The sequence below is a fragment of the Pinus tabuliformis genome, chromosome X (genome assembly GCF_031772625.1).
Source record: "Pinus tabuliformis cultivar Carrire ecotype Pingquan chromosome X, CPIR1, whole genome shotgun sequence".
In the NCBI taxonomy this organism is placed as follows: Eukaryota; Viridiplantae; Streptophyta; class Pinopsida; order Pinales; family Pinaceae; genus Pinus; species Pinus tabuliformis.
In genome coordinates, this window is record NC_142308.1 from 937988205 (window position 1) to 938010258 (window position 22054).

Sequence of the window (22054 nt, forward strand, 5' to 3'; positions counted from 1 at the left end):
TACTCAATCCCTTGATTGTGCAAGATCTGATGCACAACTATAGTCACAACTGATAGCAATCTGATTCTCTAACACCTGTCCCTGCTGAACTGAACATGCACTGACATGCAACTGAGTTAACTGATGTATTCTATAGTTGTATTACGAGTTAATAATTAGTTTAACAACTCATCATTAGTCTATTTGCAGTTAGACTAACTACAACTAGTTTAACCAAGTCAAACTGAACACAACTCCATCAACTCCACAATCAACTCCACCAAACTCAACTGATTGAGTTCTAACTGAAGTCATGCATGCAACAACTCAACTGACTCATAAGAAAAGCGTATTTCCTTCTGACAGCTGCATGGGCCACATCTGTAGCTCAAAATGAAGTGCTCCAAGAGAATAAGATCAAGTTTATAGTCCAAATATTATTATGAGACAATAATATTTGACTTTTCTATTTTTGACAGCCAGTCTAAAAATAGACATTGATCACCCACACTGTGGTCACCCACACTTTGGTCACCCACATTGTGATCACTCACACTGTGATCACTCACACTGTGGTCACCCACACTGTGATCATCCACACTGTGATCAAAAATAGAACTTGTGCCATAATTTGCCTGCGGGCCCACTTAGTGAAGGTGACTCTTTTCACTAAGCTCCATCATCTTGTTGCAATCTCAACACTCCCTCTCAACAAGATATGGATTATCAACAACCCCTATCTTGCCTCGGTGGTACTCGAATTTGCTCCTGGTGAGAGCCTTCGTCAGAATATCAGCATCTTGATCCTCCGTTGGAATGTATGAAAGCAACATGATCCTCTGCTGCACACAATCTCTGATATGATGGTACCTGATGTCAATATGCTTAGATCTATCATGAAATACAGGATTAGCCAAGATTTTAATGCAACTCTGGTTATCACAGTAAATCACAGTAGGATCCAAATGAGAACCGAACAAACCAACTAGGATCTTCCTCATCCATATAGCCTCGCATGCAGCCAAACTTGCTGCCATATACTCGGCCTCCGCTGAATTGAGTGCCACGGATCTCTGCTTTTTGATGTACCAAGAAACTGTTGTCAATCCAATAATGAAGACCCCTCCTGATGTGCTCTTTCTATTTGTTGGGCTCCCTGCCCAATCTGCATCCGTGAAGCCACATAGCTTCACCTCATCCTCCTGTCTGTACCACAAACCATATCACGATGTGCCTCTCAAGTAGCGCAATACATGCTTGTCCGCCTTCCAGAAGAGCTTGGTAGGCTTAACCATAGCTTGTGAAAGCTGGTTAACTGCATAGCATATATTAGGTCGTGTATTGACCAAATACATCAGCGACCCCACCAACTGTCGATAAACAGTGGCATCCACTTCTTCTCCCGAAGTGGCATCCTCCTTCCTCCAACCTCCAGGAAGAGGAGTATCAACAGGCTTGCAGCCATGCATGTTGAACTTCTCCAGTATCTCCCGAGCATACTTGCCCTGAGAAACAAACAGTCCACCACTGCGCTGCCATATTTCCAATCCTAGGAAATAGTGAAGGAGGCCCAAGTCCTTCATCTCAAACTCTGTAGCAAGATCCTTCTTGCATGACAGTATCAACAGCTCATCACCCGTTAGAATCAAATCATCAACATACAGTACAATGATAAGCAACTTACCCTCCACCACAATCTGGTATAGGTTAGGATCCGCCTCGCTCTTGGAGAATCCAAGTCCTGTGAAATAGTTGTTTATCCGTGTGTACCAAGCACGTGGTGCTTGCTTCAACCCATACAGCGCTCTCTTGAGCCTGCACACATGCGACTCGCTGCTGAAGACCTCAAAGCCTTCGAGCTACTCAATGTACACCTCCTCCTCAATGACTCCATTGAGGAACGCAGTCTTCACATCCATCTGATGAATGTGCCATCCCATCTGCGCTGAGAGAGCAAGAATCGTCTGTATGGAAGAATACCTTGCGACAGGTGCAAAGGTCTCCTCATAATCGATCCCCTCTATCTGTGAAAAGCCTCGGGCAAAAAATCTTGCCTTGTACTTCTCCACACTCCCGTCAGCTGCCTGCTTGACCTTGTAGATCCATCTCGAACCCACCACTGATTTCCCTTCCGGTCTAGGAACAATCTCCCATGCACTTTTTTTGACAATAGAATCATACTCTTCCACCATGGCGTCTACCCATGCGGGATCCTCCACAGCTTCCTCGAAAGAGGATGGCTCAGTCACAACACACTTGCTTATAAGAGCCATGTATCCAGTGTACCGATCAGGTGACTGTCTCTGCCTGCGTTGGGTTGTAGGTGGTCCTACAACTTTCTCTACATCTTGAGCCAGTCGCTCAGCTTCTGTCAAGCGCTTTCGCCCTCTGATGGTTGGCGCTGCATGAGTGGTCTCTTCCACTCCATGAACCTCGTCCTGTGGCTGATCCACATCCTAAATCTCATCCTTAGGAACTAATAGCTCCTCATCTGCATGCAAGTGTAGCTCCCTCTCAAGCGAACACTCCATGGCTTTCTCCTCTTGAAATTTTATATCCCGTCGCACAACAGTTTTACCACTATCTGGCAAATACACACGATAGTTGTGGGGCGTATCAGTGTACCCCACAAATATCCCAACCTCTATGGTCGGCTCCAACTTCTTCCTGGCATCCTTCGTCACATGCATGTAAACGTTAGCACCAAAAATCCTCAAATGAGAAAGATCAGGCTTCTTACCAGAATAAGTCTCCTCAGGTGTACTCATGCCAAGTATCCTATGAGGACAACGGTTCTGCACATAAACTATTGTATTGCATGCTTCCGCCCACAAGTGAAGGGGTAGGCCCTGATCATGCAACATTGACCATGCAGCACCCACAATCGTTCTATTCTTCCGCTCAGCTACCCCATTCTGCTGTGGGTTATGGGGAGCTATGAGCTCTCTACGAATTCCTTCTGCCTTGCAGAAATCCTTGAAATCGTCCGAGATGTATTCACCACCATTATCGCTCCTAAGAGCCTTCACCTTCTTCCTCGACTCCTTCTCGACCAGTGCTTTGAATTCACAGAACTTTGAATATGTCTCGCTCTTCTTCTGCATGAAGAAGATCCAGCACTTACGAGAGAAATCATCAACAAAAATCACATAATACCTGTGTTTTGCTGTCGAAGCAACTGAGAAAGGTCCACACACGTCTGTGTGAATTCTCTCAAGGATCATCGTGGCGCGACTATCCTTCTCGTGAAAGGTGGCTTTCACAAACTTCCTCAAAGTACACCCCTTACACTGATCTGACTGCGCAAGTGTGCCTTTAGGAAGCCCTGTAGTGATCTGCTGCAGTATCTTCAAGGCTCCATGGTGAAGGTGACCCAATCTCCTGTGCCACAACTCGCCATCATCCCAGCTCACCAATCCTTTTGCCTTGCCCGCCATTGTTGTGCATCCATCTACATGAAACTAATAAAGGTTCCTCACTCAAACCCCTATCTTCCGGGTCTCACCAGTTGTCTTACTGCGCAGGAAATCCTTTCCCTCGCTGAAAACAACATCATACCCCTTGTCTTCTAACATCGCCACTGAGATGAGATTCTTCGTCAATCCTGGAACATGCATGACTTCCTTCAATACGAAGGGTTTACCAGACTCCCTCTCAAAGGAAATGGTACCAATACCGGTCGCACTGTATCTACCGTCATCGCCCATCTCGATGTGCACTCCAAGATCTTTGTCCTCCAGATCAGAGAACAAATCTCTATCTCCCGTCATGTGAAAAGACGCACCACTGTCCAAGAACCACACTGATCCCATCACACTTGAAACCAAGCATGCGATCAATGAAAAATCAAGCTCAAACTGTGAGGCTAGAGCCTCTCCTGCTGAAGATCCAGCAACCTGCTTGTTCTTCTTCTTCTGCGGACAATTAGTGGCATAGTGTCCGTGCTGGTGACAGTGAAAACACTTCACCTTGGACATGTCCTGCTTCTTGCCTTTCGCACCGAAATGAGAAGCTTTCTTGTTCTTCCCCTTCTTTGCTTTGGCAGCCAAAGCGCAATTCTCTTCATCAGATACCTTTGATGAAGATCCATTCTCACCTTTATTGTTTCTGAGTTTATCCTTGAGCGCCAGGTCGCTCTTGCTTTGGAATAACATTTGCAATCCGTTGAAAGAAATTTCAACAATACTGCTGCAAATTCGATTTCCACCAGCTCAAACTCAACTGCTTCCGATCTAAAATTCGTGAGAACACAATATTTCTCGTACAAAGATTGACTGTATGGGCATTCACCGGATATCTCACCTTTCAAAGGAAGGATGAATCCAGAGGCTACCTGGCCCGATTACAGACTCTGCCTAAAGAAATAAAATGTAAACACTTTATGAATAGTAGATCTGATGATCAATCCTCGCTTGATATCCTCTAAAAATCTCTTCTACAAATCAAGCAGCTCTGATACCATGTAGAAATTTTGAATAATTTAACACATATTCAACAGATATTATCTTGATCATGTACTATTGTGGAATACATACACAATACATAAGCTCCTCTACATTGATCATCAATATAGCAGCATCAATAACAATAAAACATCAAGAGCATTCACACATTAACACAGTATGTAACCCGGGGAAAGCATCTCGCTAAAAACCCCACACTATCTGTATATTAATGATTGAGACCATGTAACATTACAAAGTACAATGCTTATCACAAGAAATCTAGTACCAGCTCCACCTGTTACACACAATACAGCTAAGATCTGATCTCCAAATCTATTCCACTGCTTGCCTACCTCCACTGCTCAATACCTGCTCAAGAATGAATGAGAATGGTCTACCAAACTCGTATTTCACCTCCAAAGAATCACTCACAATGTTTAAGACATGAGAAGAAGCTACAAACTGGGCAAATACATGAGCAAACTCATTGGCATACTCAATCCCTTAATTGTGCAAGATCTGATGCACAACTATAGTCACAACTGATAGCAATCTGATTCTCTAACACCTGTCCCTGCTGAACTGAACATGCACTGACATGCAACTGAGTTAACTGATGTATTCTATAGTTGTATTATGAGTTAATAACTAGTTTAACAACTCATCATTAGTCTATTTGCAGTTAGACTAACTACAACTAGTTTAACCAAGTCAAACTGAACACAACTCCATCAACTCCACAATAAACTCCACCAAACTCAATTGATTGAGTTCTAACTGAAGTCATGCATGCAACAACTCAACTAACTCATAAGAAAAGTGTATTTCCTTCTGACAGCTGCATGGACCACATCTGTAGCTCAAACTGAAGTGCTCCAAGAGAATAAGATCAAGTTTATAGTCCAAATATTATTATGAGACAATAATATTTGACTTTTCTATTTTTGACAGCCAGTCTAAAAAATAGACTTTGATCACCCACACTTTGGTCACCCACATTGTGATCACTCACACTGTGATCACTCACACTGCGGTCACCCACACTGTGATCATCCACACTGTGATTAAAAATAGAACTTGCACCATAATTTGCCTGCGGGCCCACTTAGTGAAGGCGACTCTTTTCACTAAGCTCCATCATCTTGTTGCAATCTCAACATGCCTCTATTGTGGAATCTGATGGAACTGATTATTTGTGTTACCTCTAAGTGATAGCTCTTGATCCAACACTCATAACATAACCTGAAGTAGATACTTTGTTTTCCTTATCTCCATCAAAATCTAATTAGATTATCAAATCAAGTTGAATTCATCTACCCGTGTATATTTGACTCATTTAATGAACCTTATTTAATATTTTCATGTTCATTCTTTCACCTATGTGATTCTATTGAGGATTATAAACCACTGTTTTTTGATGTTGAATCCCATGCTAGTGAAGATAGTTTTAAAATTCATTTGAATTATATTATTTTCCATTATCAATACAAATAGAGCCAATATGATATTATGTGTCATTTTCAATCCATGAATGAAAGTTTCAAAAGATTTATATTTATTCTTCAATAGATATACCCAACACATTCTAATGTAGTCATCATATATTTATTTCCATTTGCAGAAGGAATAGGCCTAGGTCCACACAAGTCAGAATGAATCAGTTCAATCTTTCTACGTTCTCTAGAAATAGAATCATGAAATGGTTATTTGTTATGTTTTCTTAAGATACAAGCATCACATTGCTTAAGTTTCCTTGGAATGGTTGGAAAACCAGTAACATTGTTTCTCTTCAATAAATGAAGACTGTCATAGTTCATATGTCCAAATCTTGCATGCCATAAAAGACTAGATGGAAATTTACCTTCATTATACTAAGAGTTGTATGCATGGTTATGTGCATGAGCAGATGTTCCTTGCATCTCCAAGAATCTTTCTTCTTCTATTCTCAACATGACAAGTGAGTTGTCTGATGGTTTTCTCACTTCAACTTTTCCATTAAACATGTGAATGGAGTGTACTTGCTAGCAGATGTGAACCAAGGACAAAAAGTTTCTTTGCAGCTATGGGAGGTAGATAACATCATGTATAATAAATTCATGGAGTCCAAGTAGTTTGAGCATGATGGTGCCAATTCTAGATGGCTTGAGTTTTGAATTTTTTGCAAAGTAGATTGCTCCATCTACATTGTCACTGAAATATTCAAAGAAATCTTTGTGAAAGGTAATGTGGTAGGTTGAACCTATATGAAGCAACCATGCATCTTTCCACGAAGAAAATGAATTATTAAACATGTCTTTAGTTTCTCCAATATTTCAATGTGCCACAATATAATAAGTAGATTCAGGTGATTCACCTTTCGATGGATCTGGTGTTTTATCTTTCTCTTCATTTCTTTCCTTCTTTATTTTATCCCAAGAGAGATTGCATGTGGATTTATCATGTCCATTTCTACTGCAACGTATACAATGAAGATCGAGTCTTCCTCCTTGGTAATGTTTGTCCCCCTTACATCTATTATTCTTCTTTCCATTTCTTCTTTTGTCACCTCTTCCACTAGAATAATCATGTGTATGATTCTTCTCTTTCTATGAAAGGCATACAACTTCTCCAAAAATACTTAGCAATTATCTTCCTCTTCCCAAAAACTTTCTCTCTTTCTACAAATTTCTCCACATGAGTGTCAAAAGTAATCTCTTTAAGTTGGCCACTAGCTTGTAATGATTTAAGAGAATGTGGGATATAGTCACGATATAGTTCCTTGAAAAACATTGTGAGAGGAACATCCATTTTAAATTTGGTGGTTTCTACATCATGCATAATAGCTATGATTTCAAAGGTTAGGGAAAGGGGATCATCATATTTCAATTATAGATTGAAGATTTTGATAATTAGTTGGAATACCTCAAGATTTTAGTGTAATTCATATAAGTCTTTCAACTTCTTTAAAGCATTAAAATCACTAGACGTAATTGGTGCAATGTGATGACTCACCTATTCATTTATTAATTCAGCAATCAAGGCATAGGCCTTGTTATTCTTGTTCTCCCATATGGAAAACTCTTTGTCTAATATGGGCTTTGTAGGTGGATTGTCATCTCCTCCTTCACATTCTCCTTTCCATAATTAATTGAAAATAAGGGTATAATTTATCTTTCTGGACCATTCATAGTAGTTATTTTCCAATGAGAACTACTCCACCAATGGAGATGAGTGAGTGAATCTTTGCAAAATTCTAAGTTGGGCCCTGAATAGTCAAAATACTTGTAGCTATTGAATTCGATAAAAATTCTAATATATCTCTACAAACAGTATAGACTCATCATACATCTTAGCTCCAATTCTCTTTAATCAAAATAACCCAAAAAAAATTATGCAAGGTCTCAATCTCGAATAGACTCTTTGATGTAAACCAACTCTCATATAAAATAAATCAACTCAATACACTAATGAGTATTCAATGCATATATAAATGGACCAACACTAGAATTACAATTATCATGATATATATCTATATATATATATATATATATATATATATCCTCAAAATAGATATGACCAATGGGAAATGTCTAAAGATGAAGATTCAATACTTTGATGAGGCTTCTCCTTCTTCATTGTTGCTCACAATATTATAATATAAAACAATGTGTTCTTCCATTCACAAATATGAAAATATATACAAATTACATATATTTTCAATGTTATATTATTTTCTGAAACTATGGAATGACCATCACTGCATATACGAATGGACCAATTCTTAATTATAATTCAATGAAATACAACATTTATTGTTGGTGATACCCACACAATAATTTGTGGTGAAGGAAGTTGTGATATTGAGGGATTCATCAAATATTCCCTAGATATTTCCTTATGCAATCTGTGACACTCACATTACACTCAAAAAAATTCACAACGCAAACACTCAACAACAATGCCAATTCCAACACTCAACGCCAATGCCAACACCAACCAATAATCGTAGATAAATGTGTGGATGTGTAAACACAAGTAAACATAGGTTTAGTTACAGTACCACCATGGCCTTTCAAGTTGGACCCGAGTGATGAAATGTTGTCTGCAACCTTGTTACATCATGTGCAATGTGTATCAACTGATGGAGGGCCTCAACCACTGTATACAATGTGTAAAATGACTACATAAACGATATAGCTAGGTAGAAAATGGAGAATTCATTAAGGTTGATGTGGATGAATTTCAATTTTCCATAGCGCAAATGGTTCTACCAATGAAAGGAATGACAAAAGGATAGGTTAGACTAATGGAAAAGGAGTTACAGAGGAAAAAGGATGCCAAATTTGGGACCTGTAGACCTGCGCTCTAATACCATGTCAAGCTAGGTATATGGTAACTCCAGAATATTTAAATTTTATATTAAAAATAAAATTAATATATACACACAGGAGAGAGACCTGAAGAACATTAATATATACACATAGGAGAGAGACCCTTGGGATTCACATTCCAAGGTCTCACCATTTTCTTATTTTTTATTTACATATTTACACCATATTTTCCCAATCCTGGAGGATCAAGTGTAAACAATATATTAAGAACTAAAATCAAAATATAGTAACACATCATAGTATAAATTCAACCCCTAATTTGTGTGCACATTTGTTCCATGAAAACCACGACCCAAGGTAAAAGGGCAATGTGCCATCTTAATCATGTATAGAATGTGGGAAGGGTGCTATAATGACATGTGTTATATCATATGATATATGTCCAACAACTATATGAGATCAAAAGGAGTCATATAGTATGAGTAAGTTATCAAACCATATATGCCTAGCGTAAATAAACTAAGGTGTTTTGGTTAAACATCAAAAAGTCAAATGGAGAATCACCTTTCTTCAAACAAGAGGAGATGTATATCTTGTAGCATGAAGCAAAAGGAAAACTTGTTAGAAAGAGATGTTGAGGACCATGAAATGTGCAGGGGAGTAGGAAAAGACAAGAAATAAGCCATGTATTCCCCAACTGGAGAGTGATTATTGTCTACTATATTACAAAAGATTTTTTTGTGTATGTAAATTGAGGTACATGAAAATTGTGTGTAATATGTATGCAAAATATGGTCTTGAAACTAGTAAGTTCATGAATCCATAAGACTATAAGGTCATTGGCATCATCATAATCATTTTCATCATCTTCATTATCATCATCAACACCACCATCATTTTTATCACTATTGCATTCCTTAGCATTATCATCATTCATAATCATGATCATCATCATTATCAACATTGTCTTCATTTGTTCATAATTATAAGCATTGTAAGAAATATTATCAACCCAAAAAATTTGATGAGTGTTAGAAAAGGGTTATTTAGGACACAAGTGATATATGCATGAGATATAAAAACTCTATTTTTGAGATATGATGATGATCATCGCCACCACCATTATCATCGTCATTATCATTGTCATCATCCCCATCATCATCATTAATGTAGTTTCTATCATCATTGTCATCATCATCTTCATAGAAATCATGATCATTGACATCATCATCATCATTCATGCCATTATTATTGTTGATGATGGCCTAGATGAAAATGATAATAATGATGATCAAGTGATGATTACTTGGATGATGATGCCAAAGATAATGATTATGATTATGAAAATGACAACATTTAAAATTGGGGAGATTTATAAGGTCATTAGCTCGTCACCATCATAATCATTGTCGTCATCGTCATCATAATCATTGTCGTCATTGTCATCATCATAATCATTGTCGTCATCGTCATCATAATCATTGTCGTCATTGTCATCATCATCATCATCATCATCATCATCATCATCATCATCATCATCATCATCATCATCATCATTGTCATTGTCATTGTAACCACCCTCGTCTTTATCATCATTGTCATTACCAGCATAATCACCATTCTTCGTCACCATCATCTTCATTATCATCATCATAATTATTATTTTCATTGCTATCAATTGTTCATAATTGCAATTTCCTAAGAAATACCATCAATGCAAAAAAATTGGTGAGTGTTGGAAAATGGATTCAAAAGAAGACGCAAAAAAGGGTGGAATAATGGAAGTAAAATGGTTGCAAAAGTGGATTCAATAGAAGTAGATGTAAGACAAGACACAAAACCAAAAACAAAAGTGGGTGCAAAAAAAGATGCATTAGTCAATACAAACTTGGACAAAAAATATGATGCAAACACAAATGCAAAAGTGGAAGCAAACATGGGTGCAATAGTAGGGGCAAAACTTGATGCAATTTGTGGTGAAACAAAAGTGGATGCAACAACAGATGCATAAAAGGACATAAACATGGATGAAAAAAGGAGGTAGACTTGGATGGAAAATAAGATGAAATAAAGGATATCAACATGGACGCAAACATGGGAGCAACAATGGACACAAAATTAATTAAATGTGGATGCAATAAAAGTAGGTGCAAAAGTAGATGTAAAATGAGATGCAAAACCTAATGCAAAACTTGACATAAAAGTGGAGGCAAAAGCAGATGAAAAAACATACACAATATTCAATGCAAGCTTGGACACAAAATAGGATGTAAATGTGGATGCAAAAGTAGAACCAAATGTGGGTGCAACGGTAGGTGAAAAACATGGCATAAATTGTGGCACAAAAAAAAAGGATGCAAAAGAGGATGAAATAGTAGACAAAAAAACGATGCAAACTTGGATGCAAAATTAGATGCAAAAAAGGATGCAAAAGTATATGCAAAAATGGGTGCAACTGTGGACAAAAAATTGGATGAAAAAATGGATGCAACAAAAGTAGATTCAAAAGTAGATACAAAACAAGACTCAAAATTTGATGCATAAACCTGACACAGAAGTGGATGCAAAAAAAGATGCAATATTTGATGAAAATTTGGATGCAAAAAGGGTTGGAAATGCTGATGAAAAAGTGGAAGAAAACATGGGTAAAATAGTACATGAAAAACATGGCAAAAATTGTGCCACAACAAAAGTGGATGTAAAAGTGGATGCAATGATAGATGCGAAAAAAAAAAGAAAATTTTGATGCAATGATAGATGGAAAAAGGGATGCAAAATTGCATGTAAACATGGGTGCAATAGTGGATGAAAGATTAGATACAAAAGTGGATGCAATAGAAGTTGATGCAATACAATATGCACAACCTGATGTAAAACCTAACACAAAATTGGATACAAAAAAGGATACAAAGTAGATGCAAAATTGGATTTAAAATTAGAAGCAAAAGTGGGTGCAAAGGTAGGCACCAAACTAGGAACAAATTGTGGCACAAAAAAAGTGGATGCAATAGTGGACATGATAATGGATGCAATAGAAGATTCAAATGTGGATGCAAAACAAGATGCAAATTTGGATGAAACAAAAGTAGATGCAAAAAATAGATGCAAAACTAGGCACAAACCTCGATGCAAAACATGGCGCAAAGGGTGATGCAAAAAAAGATGCAAAAATGGATGAAAAAAGGGATGCAAAAATGGATGCAAAAAATGAAGAAAAAGAGGATGAAAAAAATGATGCAAGTGTAGGCACAAAAAAGTGGATCGATAGAGGGTGCAAAAGTAGGTGAAACAAAATTAGGTTCCAAAGTTGACGCAAAACCTGGTACAAAACTCGGTGCAAAGGATGGCTCAAAACATGGTGCAAAACCTCATGCAAAACCTGGTTCAACACTTGGCACTAAACTTGGTGCAAGACTTGGTACAAATAGCATGATCCACAAAAAATGGCCTCTAGATGCAAAAAAGGAAGCAAAAAGGGATGTTAATCACAGGGTTTTGTTGTAGTGCCACTGCCTTCTCCACAACTTGATAATCTCTAGTCTCAACCCTCTACTGAGTTGTAAACACATATAACTTTCAGCACTTATCTCTCTTCTCCTCACACACTTAGACTCAACATAACCATTCCATCCCACTTTCTCAATGGAAATCCCTAGGTTTTGTTCCTTTGCTTCACAAAGGTTGATATTGTCTTTGTTGTCCTCATGTTGTCTTTGTTATATCTACTATCTCTGAAACTCAATGATTGAAAGCATGCTTCCACATGGCTCTGCCTACTTCTGTTCCATCAAATGGAAAGGCCATTACAAATGCATTAAGTATAGGAATGGGAAATTATAGATTCTCCATATTGAGAATTAAATCCCAGTCAACCTTGGACACTCAACAAGTACCTCTATTGAATTTGTCCACGCAAATAACTCAGTCCTCCATTCCTCTTAAATTCCCACATATCTCTCAATGTGCTTTAGGTATGTCTCTCCTTTTGTTTTTATCTATTGGACAACATCAGAGTCCATAAGTTCACTGGCATGATGTACCTGAGCTAGCTTCTTCATTTAATTCCTCTTGGCATGGAAGTGAGAACAAAGGATCCTTGTTTCAACATTCACCATTAATACAATGACACCAAACTCTTTGTGTGCATTTACTTTAGCTACCAACTCATATGTCCTCTGAACACTATGTGCTAGAGCTACAACCTCATCTATAATTGAGACGCATTTCCAAATATGGAACGCAGTCCAAAGAGTTGTTGACTCATTCATTCCTTTAAATCATAATCTTCTACTACGATGGATCGCGGATTCCCGGTGCCCATAAATTTTTTAAATAACAATTCATAATAGTTACAATCTTTCAGGCTCCTAGGAACTGGACCACTAGAGTGCACCGCTTCCAATTCCATTCGGTTGCCAAAATCCCTTTAAACTCTTTCCTGTAGTGTTTTTCTTTGTTCATAGCTTGAAGGTTCTTGGTCACCGGAATATGTGAAACCTTCACAAAACAAAATCTTGGGCACGCCCTTCCATATTACTTACGGGCTTCCAAGTTATCGATCTTGTGGGCCTTTAAGATTCCATGCATTTTTCCAACTATCCCAAGTCAATGTCATCATGTAACTCTTTTAAATAAACCGCCAAGGTTTTGGGCCTTCCGAGATTCTGGGGATTTCCACTTATGGCTTTAAGCTCCTTACATTGACTAACCATAATGTTTGATCCAAATGGCCATTTGTAGATTTCCACATACCATTGGAAAGATATTTCTAATAATTTTCCAACTATGTCATTTTCATGAGAAACTGAGTTGATCTCTTGAGGTATAATCTCCTCCAAAGTTTGAGACTCCTAAGCCATCATAGCCATATTTTTATGGCTTCCCCACTAAGCCTGCTACTATGATTATTCTCTACAAAATATTGCAACAACCATGAGACTCCCCCTTAACAACATGTTAATCAATGCCAACATATGTAGCCTCTAACCTCAACACTAATCTAATTCACATCAATTACAACATACGAAGTGCCACCAACCATTAAGACAATTCCAATTATAAAACAATGTTGGATTGTATAAGTGGGTGTGGTCATGTTTAGGACTTGTCGTATACTCTTACTCTCACTCTTTTTTATCACTAATCCGACACTTAGTCAATTTCAAATTTTTCTTGCTCCTCTCAACTTGCAAAATTCATGACTAGCTCTTCAATCTTCTTCAATTACACATTACATATTCCCAAGCCACAAAGGTGAATTTCCTACCTCCTAGAACTGCACACTACACAACCATAGAAGATGGCCTCCTTCAACTATGCATTATGCAATCCCATAGCTTAGACACTCCATTATGTTAACTACACTTGCTCAATGCACATTAATTGACCAACCTTTGCTAGTGCTGGACATTGTGTACTTATAGTGGATAGTTGGGTCATTCTTGGACCCTTCCCATGCTCAACTCTATAATCCTTAGGTCCTCTCCCTCATCAACTGTGTACAACACAATCATAGTGACCAAGAATGTCACTCTTGTATCTTTAACTTGCCCTATGAATAATTCCTTGACTAACCCTACCTTCACTACACATTGCACATTTCTAGTGGATAGTGAGGTCATCCCTCAGGCAATACAGTGCTCAATTGTGCAATCCATATTTTCTCTCCCTCAAGCACTACCCATTGCTCATTCATAGTGAGAAATCTTGTCATCTCTACCTCCCTAACTTACTCAACTACGCAGTCATGTCACTCATTCCTTACTTTTGTGCATTTTTCACTTCCAATGACCACTCTTATCACTCCCTACCTCTTGACTATTTACACTACTCCCAAGAATCACTTTCTTTCATCTATTTCACAATCTTCCAACATAGTTAGTCTCACATAAGAAAACAGAGATAGAACAGTTGATTTTGGAACCGTTTTTCTCTTTTCATCAATGAACTTCATTTGTAGGTGATGTCATCCTATCATGGCAAGATGATACTCAAGGAGGTTAGAAAGAAGAGTTTACAAGAAGGACACTCATGGAGACAAGACATAAGATGTTATTGTGTAATAGTAAATGAATTCTGGACCATGGAAGATAAATGGAAATTCATGTTGACATAGAAGGTTCCAACACTTATCTAGACCCTTTGGAGGGTAAAGATGAAGTACAAGTAGAGATCTATCATGAAGAATTTGAAGTTATAGCAGCAAAGGGAAGAACTTGGCATTGATACAATGAATTCTTATGTCACTATACCCAAGTCATGGCTTCTCAAAGTGCCACCACAAAAGTCATATGAATTTAATGTATATTTCCAAAATTTGTTAATGTATTGGCTCGCTGTCCAACCGTCAGCATCCTTTACGTGACATTGGCCTTTTCTTGTTGGCCCTGCTCACACACACACACACACACTATTATAGAGTCAGAGCTCGGATGCTCGTAACCTATCTAAATGAATTCCATATGGATTATGAGATTCCAGGCATTGTTCCCGCTACACCTTATATATATATGAGTGGGGCCAATAGGCAAAGGCCAATGTGGTGTAAAATATGTTGATAGGTGGAAAGTGGGCCAATAAATTAACAAGATATATATACTATTGCAGAGTCGAAGCTCGGATGCTCATGTTCGAGTAACCTATCAAAATGAATAATATATGGATTATGAGCTTCTACGCACTATTCCTGCTATGCCTTATATCTCTCTCTCTCTCTCTCTCTCTCTCTATATATATATATATATATATATCTATATATATATATCTATATATAGATATATATATATATATATATATATATATATATATATATATATATATATATATATATATATATATATATATATATATATATATATATATATATATATATAGAGAGAGAGAGAGAGAGAGAGAGAGAGAGAGAGAGAGAGATTGTTGATTGTTTAAATCAATTATGTATGCCTTACGAGCTTCCAATGATTATCCCCACTACCCCAAGTCAATGCCATCTTATATCTCTTTTAAGTACCATTGGAAATATCTTTCCAAGAAATTTCCAACTATGCCACTTTCATGAGAAACTGAGCCTATCTATTGAGGCATAATCTCCTCCACGTTTTGAGACTCCCTAGCCATCATAGTAATTTTTTTATGGCTTCTCCACTAAGCTTGCTACTATGATGATTCTCTAGAAAATATTGCAGCAACCATGGGACCCCCCCTTAACAACATACTCATCAATCCCAACATTTGTTGCCTCTAACCTCAATGCTAGTTTGGTTGACATCAATTCTAACATACCAAGTGCCACCAACCATTCAGACAATGCCAACTATCCAACAATGTTGGATTGTATAAGTGGGTGTGATCATGTTTATGACTTTTCCTATGTTGTTACTCTCACTCCTTTTTTTAATTGATCCCACAATTAGTTAATTTAAAATTTTTATTGGTCCTCTCACCTTGCATAATTCATGATTGACCATTCAACCTTCTTCAATTGTCCACTATTCATTCCCAAGGCACAAAGGTGAAGTTCATACCTTCTATAACTACACACTACATAATCATAGAAGATATCCTCCTTCAAATATGCTTTACGCAATCCTAGATCTCAGTCACTCTATTATGTTGACAACACTTTCTCAATGTGAATTCCTTGACCAACCTTTCCTAGTGTTTTACACTATGCACTTACAGTGGAAATTCAGGCCATTCCTAGACCCTTCGCATGCTCAACTATGCAATCCTGGTCAACTGTGCACATCGCAATCACAGTCCCCAAGAATGTCACTCTTGTCCCCTGAACTTGCCCTATGCATAATGCCTTAACTAGCCCTACCTTCACCGCTCATTGCAAATTTCTAGTGGACAATGAGGTCATCCCTCAGTCCCTCTAGTGCTCAAATGTGAAATCCCTAGTTTCTCTCCCTTAAGCATTGTGCATTATGCATTCACAGTGAGCAGACTTGTCATCTCTACCTCCCTAACTTTCTCAACTATGCATTCATGTGCCTCACTCCTTACTGTTGCGCATTTCACACTTCTAGTGACTAGTATTATCACTCCTTGTATCTTGACTCTATCCACTACTCCCAAAAATCCATTTCTTTTAGTTATTCTGAAATATTCCATCATAGTCAGTCTCATATGAGTAAGTAGAGATAGAATAGATTATTTTGGTACTAATGTTCTCTTGTCATGAGTGAACTTCATTTGCAAGTAATGTCAGCCCATCATGGAAATATGATGCTCAAGGAGGTTAGCAATAAGAGGTTATAAGAAGGACACTTGTGGAGACAAGACATATTCTATACCATGGCAGAGAAATGGAAACTCATGTTGACGTAGAAGGTTCCAACACTTATCCAAAACCTTTGGAGGGTAAATATGAAGTACAAGAAATGATCTATCATGAAGAAGTCAATGTAATAACAGTGAGGGGAATAACTTGTCCTTGATACAATGAAGTCTTATGTCACCATGGCCAAGTCATAGCTTCTCAAAATGTGACCGAAATAGTCATATGTTGTTAATGTACTTTTAAATAATATTTGGAATGTAACATCGTATTTCCAAAAATATGAGAAAATGTAAAACTTGTGGAAGCCCAAGGGTCCCAGATGGAATGTGAAAAGTCACTAGAAAATTCCAGACTCATGTAGAAACTCAAGGGACACATAGGAATTCAAAAAGTCACATGGGACCTCAAGAGTCATGAGGGAAGGTCAAGAGTCAGGATAGTCACCTCATTTGTTATATATACACCATCATAGCTCAAGCAAATGACTTTTCACCTTGGCTTGTATAGCTTGGCATAGGAGAGAATATCCTTCTTTTGAGGAGCAAGTGGTGACATAATGTTCCTCTATTGTGGATAGTGTTGCATCATTGTAATCATGTATCTTGGAACTTCCACTTAATATATGATGTTCATGGATCTGACACACTTTCATTCATGTGTCATGAATAATTGTGAGACTATTATTTCATTGTTTGTGATGTATGTTTATGTTAACACATACTTAAGAAAATGAACTATTTCGTTGGCTTTGGTATGCATCTTGTTGAAAGTGTGTTGTTATTTTCTTTTATGATCATTGTTATCATGTGAACTACTTTATAGTTTAGTCAATGATTCTTTCCATGCTCTTATGTGTCTCTTTTATGGTAGTATTGTCACTTTTCTTCTAGAGTATCACTCTCTCTTTTCCCTTCCATGAAGGTAGATTATATACATTGCAATTATATGCCTCACAGTATCAACTTTCTTGTTTCAAATATTTTTTTTATAATAACTTATGTTTATAATTGAAGCTAAAGAAAATCCCTAAAAATAATGGTGGTGGGGGCTACCATTTAGATGGGGCTCCTACTCCAAGTGGTGTGAGGTCTAGTTGGGACTTCAAACCGGGGAGACCCCCTTTGTTGGAAAATTTCTAGCACTGTCAACAAGTGGTGCTAGAAGGAGGCCCAAATGACAAGTTGAGCCCATTAAGTTTGTTTTGAATCTCTCATCATAAATGGATTCTTCCCAAATCATAATACCGGGATGCTTTTCTAATAGATAAAATTTTACAATCCCCATAGAAATCATTCATAACTTGTCACATCTCAAGTTTGATGGAAATGGTCCAACAACCGTGCTTGAGCATATGCTTTCAAGCATTCGATTTTGCCTTCCTAATGGAATATTTTATAATGATTCTTAGGCTAAATTGTTTACCCTCACACTTCAAGGTCGTGTTAAGCGTTGGTGTGATACAATACAACTTATTTTGTTCATTCATTTGAGAAACTTGTTAAGGAGCTTTGTGAAGCTTTTGATAGGTATGATTATAAAAATGTATGTAAAAGGATTGATCAGCTTAGAAGGAAACCTAGTGAATTAGTAGAGGATTTTATTGATTGGTTTCTTCACCTTTTCTATGAGTTTCGTGAAGAAGATATGGATTTGGATTTCTCCAATAAGAATTTTTAGCATTTGGTTCTAGTCTCCTTGAAACAATTTACATCAGAGTCTCCTGATGATTTTTCTCTTCTAACTTTTCTCGATCCTGAGGCAACCCCGTCCTCAGAGGAGGAATCTACTACTACTTTTTTTCCTGGTCATCTTTCTTTCTCATTACCAAACAAAGGTTCCCCCCTTGTCCAGGTTGGAGTTGTGAATATAAAAACCAAATTGTAGTTTTGTTTCTCCCACATTCATCTTCTTCTCATGAACCAACTTTAATTCAAAGAGGCCTTCATGATTCTCATGATTCGATAAAATCTATTGTGGAGGTTGACCCCCTCATTCTTCGAGATAAAACTAACATGAGAAATCTTAATATTGAATCTGATTCTATGGAAATTAGTGTTTCTTCAAGGGATACTTGTCATCCTCTAGAATTTACACCTCACGACCCTTTGTACCTTGATTCACTTAAATAGTATTCTCTACCAGTAATGGTACCAGAATCTTTTAACTCTCAATTTGTTGTTTCACGTGGTGATCAGGTACAAGGAGGCTATATCTCATAGTTAGAGGAGAAAAATACATTTTCCATATTTCTTCCCTCTTTCAAAATACCCCATGTCAAAATGATGATTCTACACTTTTGGATGATCAATATTCTTATGGTCTTGGTAACCAGTCAAATGGTCTAAAAATCCTTACCCAAGTTGAAACCTTGGAAAAACATCACCTTAAAATTCATGTTTATGTTGATATAAGAATTGTTTAGTTCCCACCAATAGTGGATGATCTTTTCTTTTCTTAAGAAGAATTAAATTTTCAATCCTTTGATTTATAATCTAATATGAGTGGTTTATCATCTCCAGTTGTGGGACGGGTGATATTTTAGTTCAGTCTGCTCTTGGAATTTCTCTAGTCTATACATCTTCAAATATCAAACCAACAAAATCAAATGGTCAGGTTCATGAATCTTTGATATACCATGTTAAAGAAGAGCAATGCCAAGTATAGAATCACATTGGTATGCCATTATTTGACCATTATGTTGACAAATCTTATGTTCATCCAATTAATATTTAACTTTCTCATGATATTCTCTTGTATTCACCTCCTTGCGATAACCCAAATAGATCCTTAGGAAAGAGTTGATGTTCAAATAATCTCACACACCATAGCATGCATGACAATCCACTATTGTTGCAAGCTTATATGAGTATGCAATTTTTTAATTTTGAATCAAATTTAGTCGTAATCGAAGTCTCTCCTCCCAAATCTTCTCATATTTCCTCACCTTTTTCATGCTATTCATTGTACCTAGATGTGTTTGATGAGTCTGTTATACAAGCATTTTCTCTAAATCCTTTAGATTGGACTTATTATGCTAACCTTAATAACAACCTCGTACAAGATGATGTGGTTTCATGATCAGATGGTGAAGATATTGAATCCATTGTTCATGATTTGTTTAATCGTAAACATTTCATAGGTCAGGAAGAATATGTTATGACTTTAAATGTTCAAGGGAATTTTCTTATTGATTTATCCAAATTCTCTATCCATATGTTGTATCTCTGAGATGATAATGGTCAGCTATCATGCCAGGGCATCTAAGATGTTTGTTTTGGGGGTTTTGTTTTAATTTGGAGGACCAATGTATGAAACAGATTTAAAACAGTGATGCCTAACCTTTTGAATAGTATTAATATTTAAACAGAGGGCTGCTATTAAAATTCACACAGTGATATAGCTTGCATGGTGGTGAGCAGAAATAGAGAGATGGTATGACTATCACAATCTTCAAATTGAAAATTAAATAATCATAAGTAAGAAAACCTTTAAATTATGTTCAGAAGGTTTAACAAAATATGCTTAAGCTTACAAAAGATGCTGATGATTTTATGATTTAGAGGGAATTAATAAAACAAACAGTTTATATAATTCATTCTCTTTATAGATGATCACTTCATAAGCTTATAAGAATAATTGAAACACAATTACTCCTACTTGATTATCTTTGTAAAACATAAGAATATAAAGAAAACACTATGAAATAAAACTGGAAAAACTTATAGTAAAAACGAAACTGTATGAATCCGAATTCAAAATCCTTTTCTTTTTTATTAATGATTCAGAAAAGTCAAGTACATTTAATGTTTTGAAATGCTTCTTCAAGGGTGAAACCCTTAATAACTCGTGAAAGAGAGTTATTTATACAATCTTAGAACTGAGGAAATATCTTAAACTATTTTACAAAAATAGATAAATACAAAATCAAGAATATAAACTAATAGTCGATCTGTCACTATTTTGGAGCTGAGTTGTTGATGATTGTTGCTTGCAAAACTAAGAACTTTTGAGGTGGTGATGATTGTCGCTGGAAAATCTGAGAACTATTGAGCTGGTGATGATTGTTCCTGAAAATACTAAATACTTTTTGACCACCCTTTAGTCAAGTAAATCATTTAATTCTTCCCAGTGTTTCTTATCTGGGATAGATAACTTAGTTACCCTTCTATAAACTTCATCCATCTCTGTATATTTAGTAAAAGTGGGTTTTACTGGAAATATATGTCTGATTTCATTTAGAATGAAAAAGGAATCTCTAAGTGCATTCAACACAACCCTTGGTGTTGTTGCACCTCTTATGTTTGAAAGTGAAGCTACATCGGTACCCACCTCTGTAATCTTTCGAACATAATCTTCAATGGGCATTAATTTGTCGTTTATCACAAGCATGGAGGGCAAACCCTTTCTAGTCAAGGGTTCTAACCTACTGAAAAATATTTTAACTATAGTATTCACACTGCTGCACTTTTCCTCCAACTGAAGGATGAGGTTTTCCTTGGTAATGATCTTCTTTACTTCCAGTATAGTTGGTGTCCTGTCATTTATACCCAATTCTTCAAGCTCATAGATGTCTTTAGAATTCAGGAACTTGATTATTGCAGAAGTTATTTCTGGCATGTACTCAAGCTCTTTAGAAATAATTTCAACATCTTCTTGAGCTTTCTCCAACAGGTCTTTTTAATCAAATATTATCTTGATATAGGGCCAAATATCCTTGACTGATTCAGTAATTTCTTCCCATAGAATCTCCTTTGCCAAGCCTAGTTTGTTTCCAAGGTAAGACTCTTTGATTTCCTTATGCAAAACTTCAATTTGACTTTTTTTCCTCTGCAACTCAGCTGCATGTGAACTATCTGAAACTGCCTTCATATGTTTTAATTCCTTCAGTTCATCCTGCAACTTCTTCATTTCAACTGTCTGAATGGACAGATTCTGAACAACTTCTACAAGTTGTTCAGCTCCTTCTGTTGTACCTATAGTTGATGTTGTGCCTGAAGTAGAAACTCTAGTTATTGAGAATGCTGAAAGAGGACCTA

General features: G+C 36.9%; 1 pseudogene; it reads right to left on the reverse strand.

Annotated features, from left to right (window-relative positions):
• LOC149142779 (protein CLAVATA3 INSENSITIVE RECEPTOR KINASE 6 pseudogene) overlaps positions 1 to 21635 on the reverse strand; it is a 56630-nt pseudogene extending 34995 nt beyond the window's left edge.
• Between the last annotated feature and the right edge of the window lie 419 nt (positions 21636 to 22054).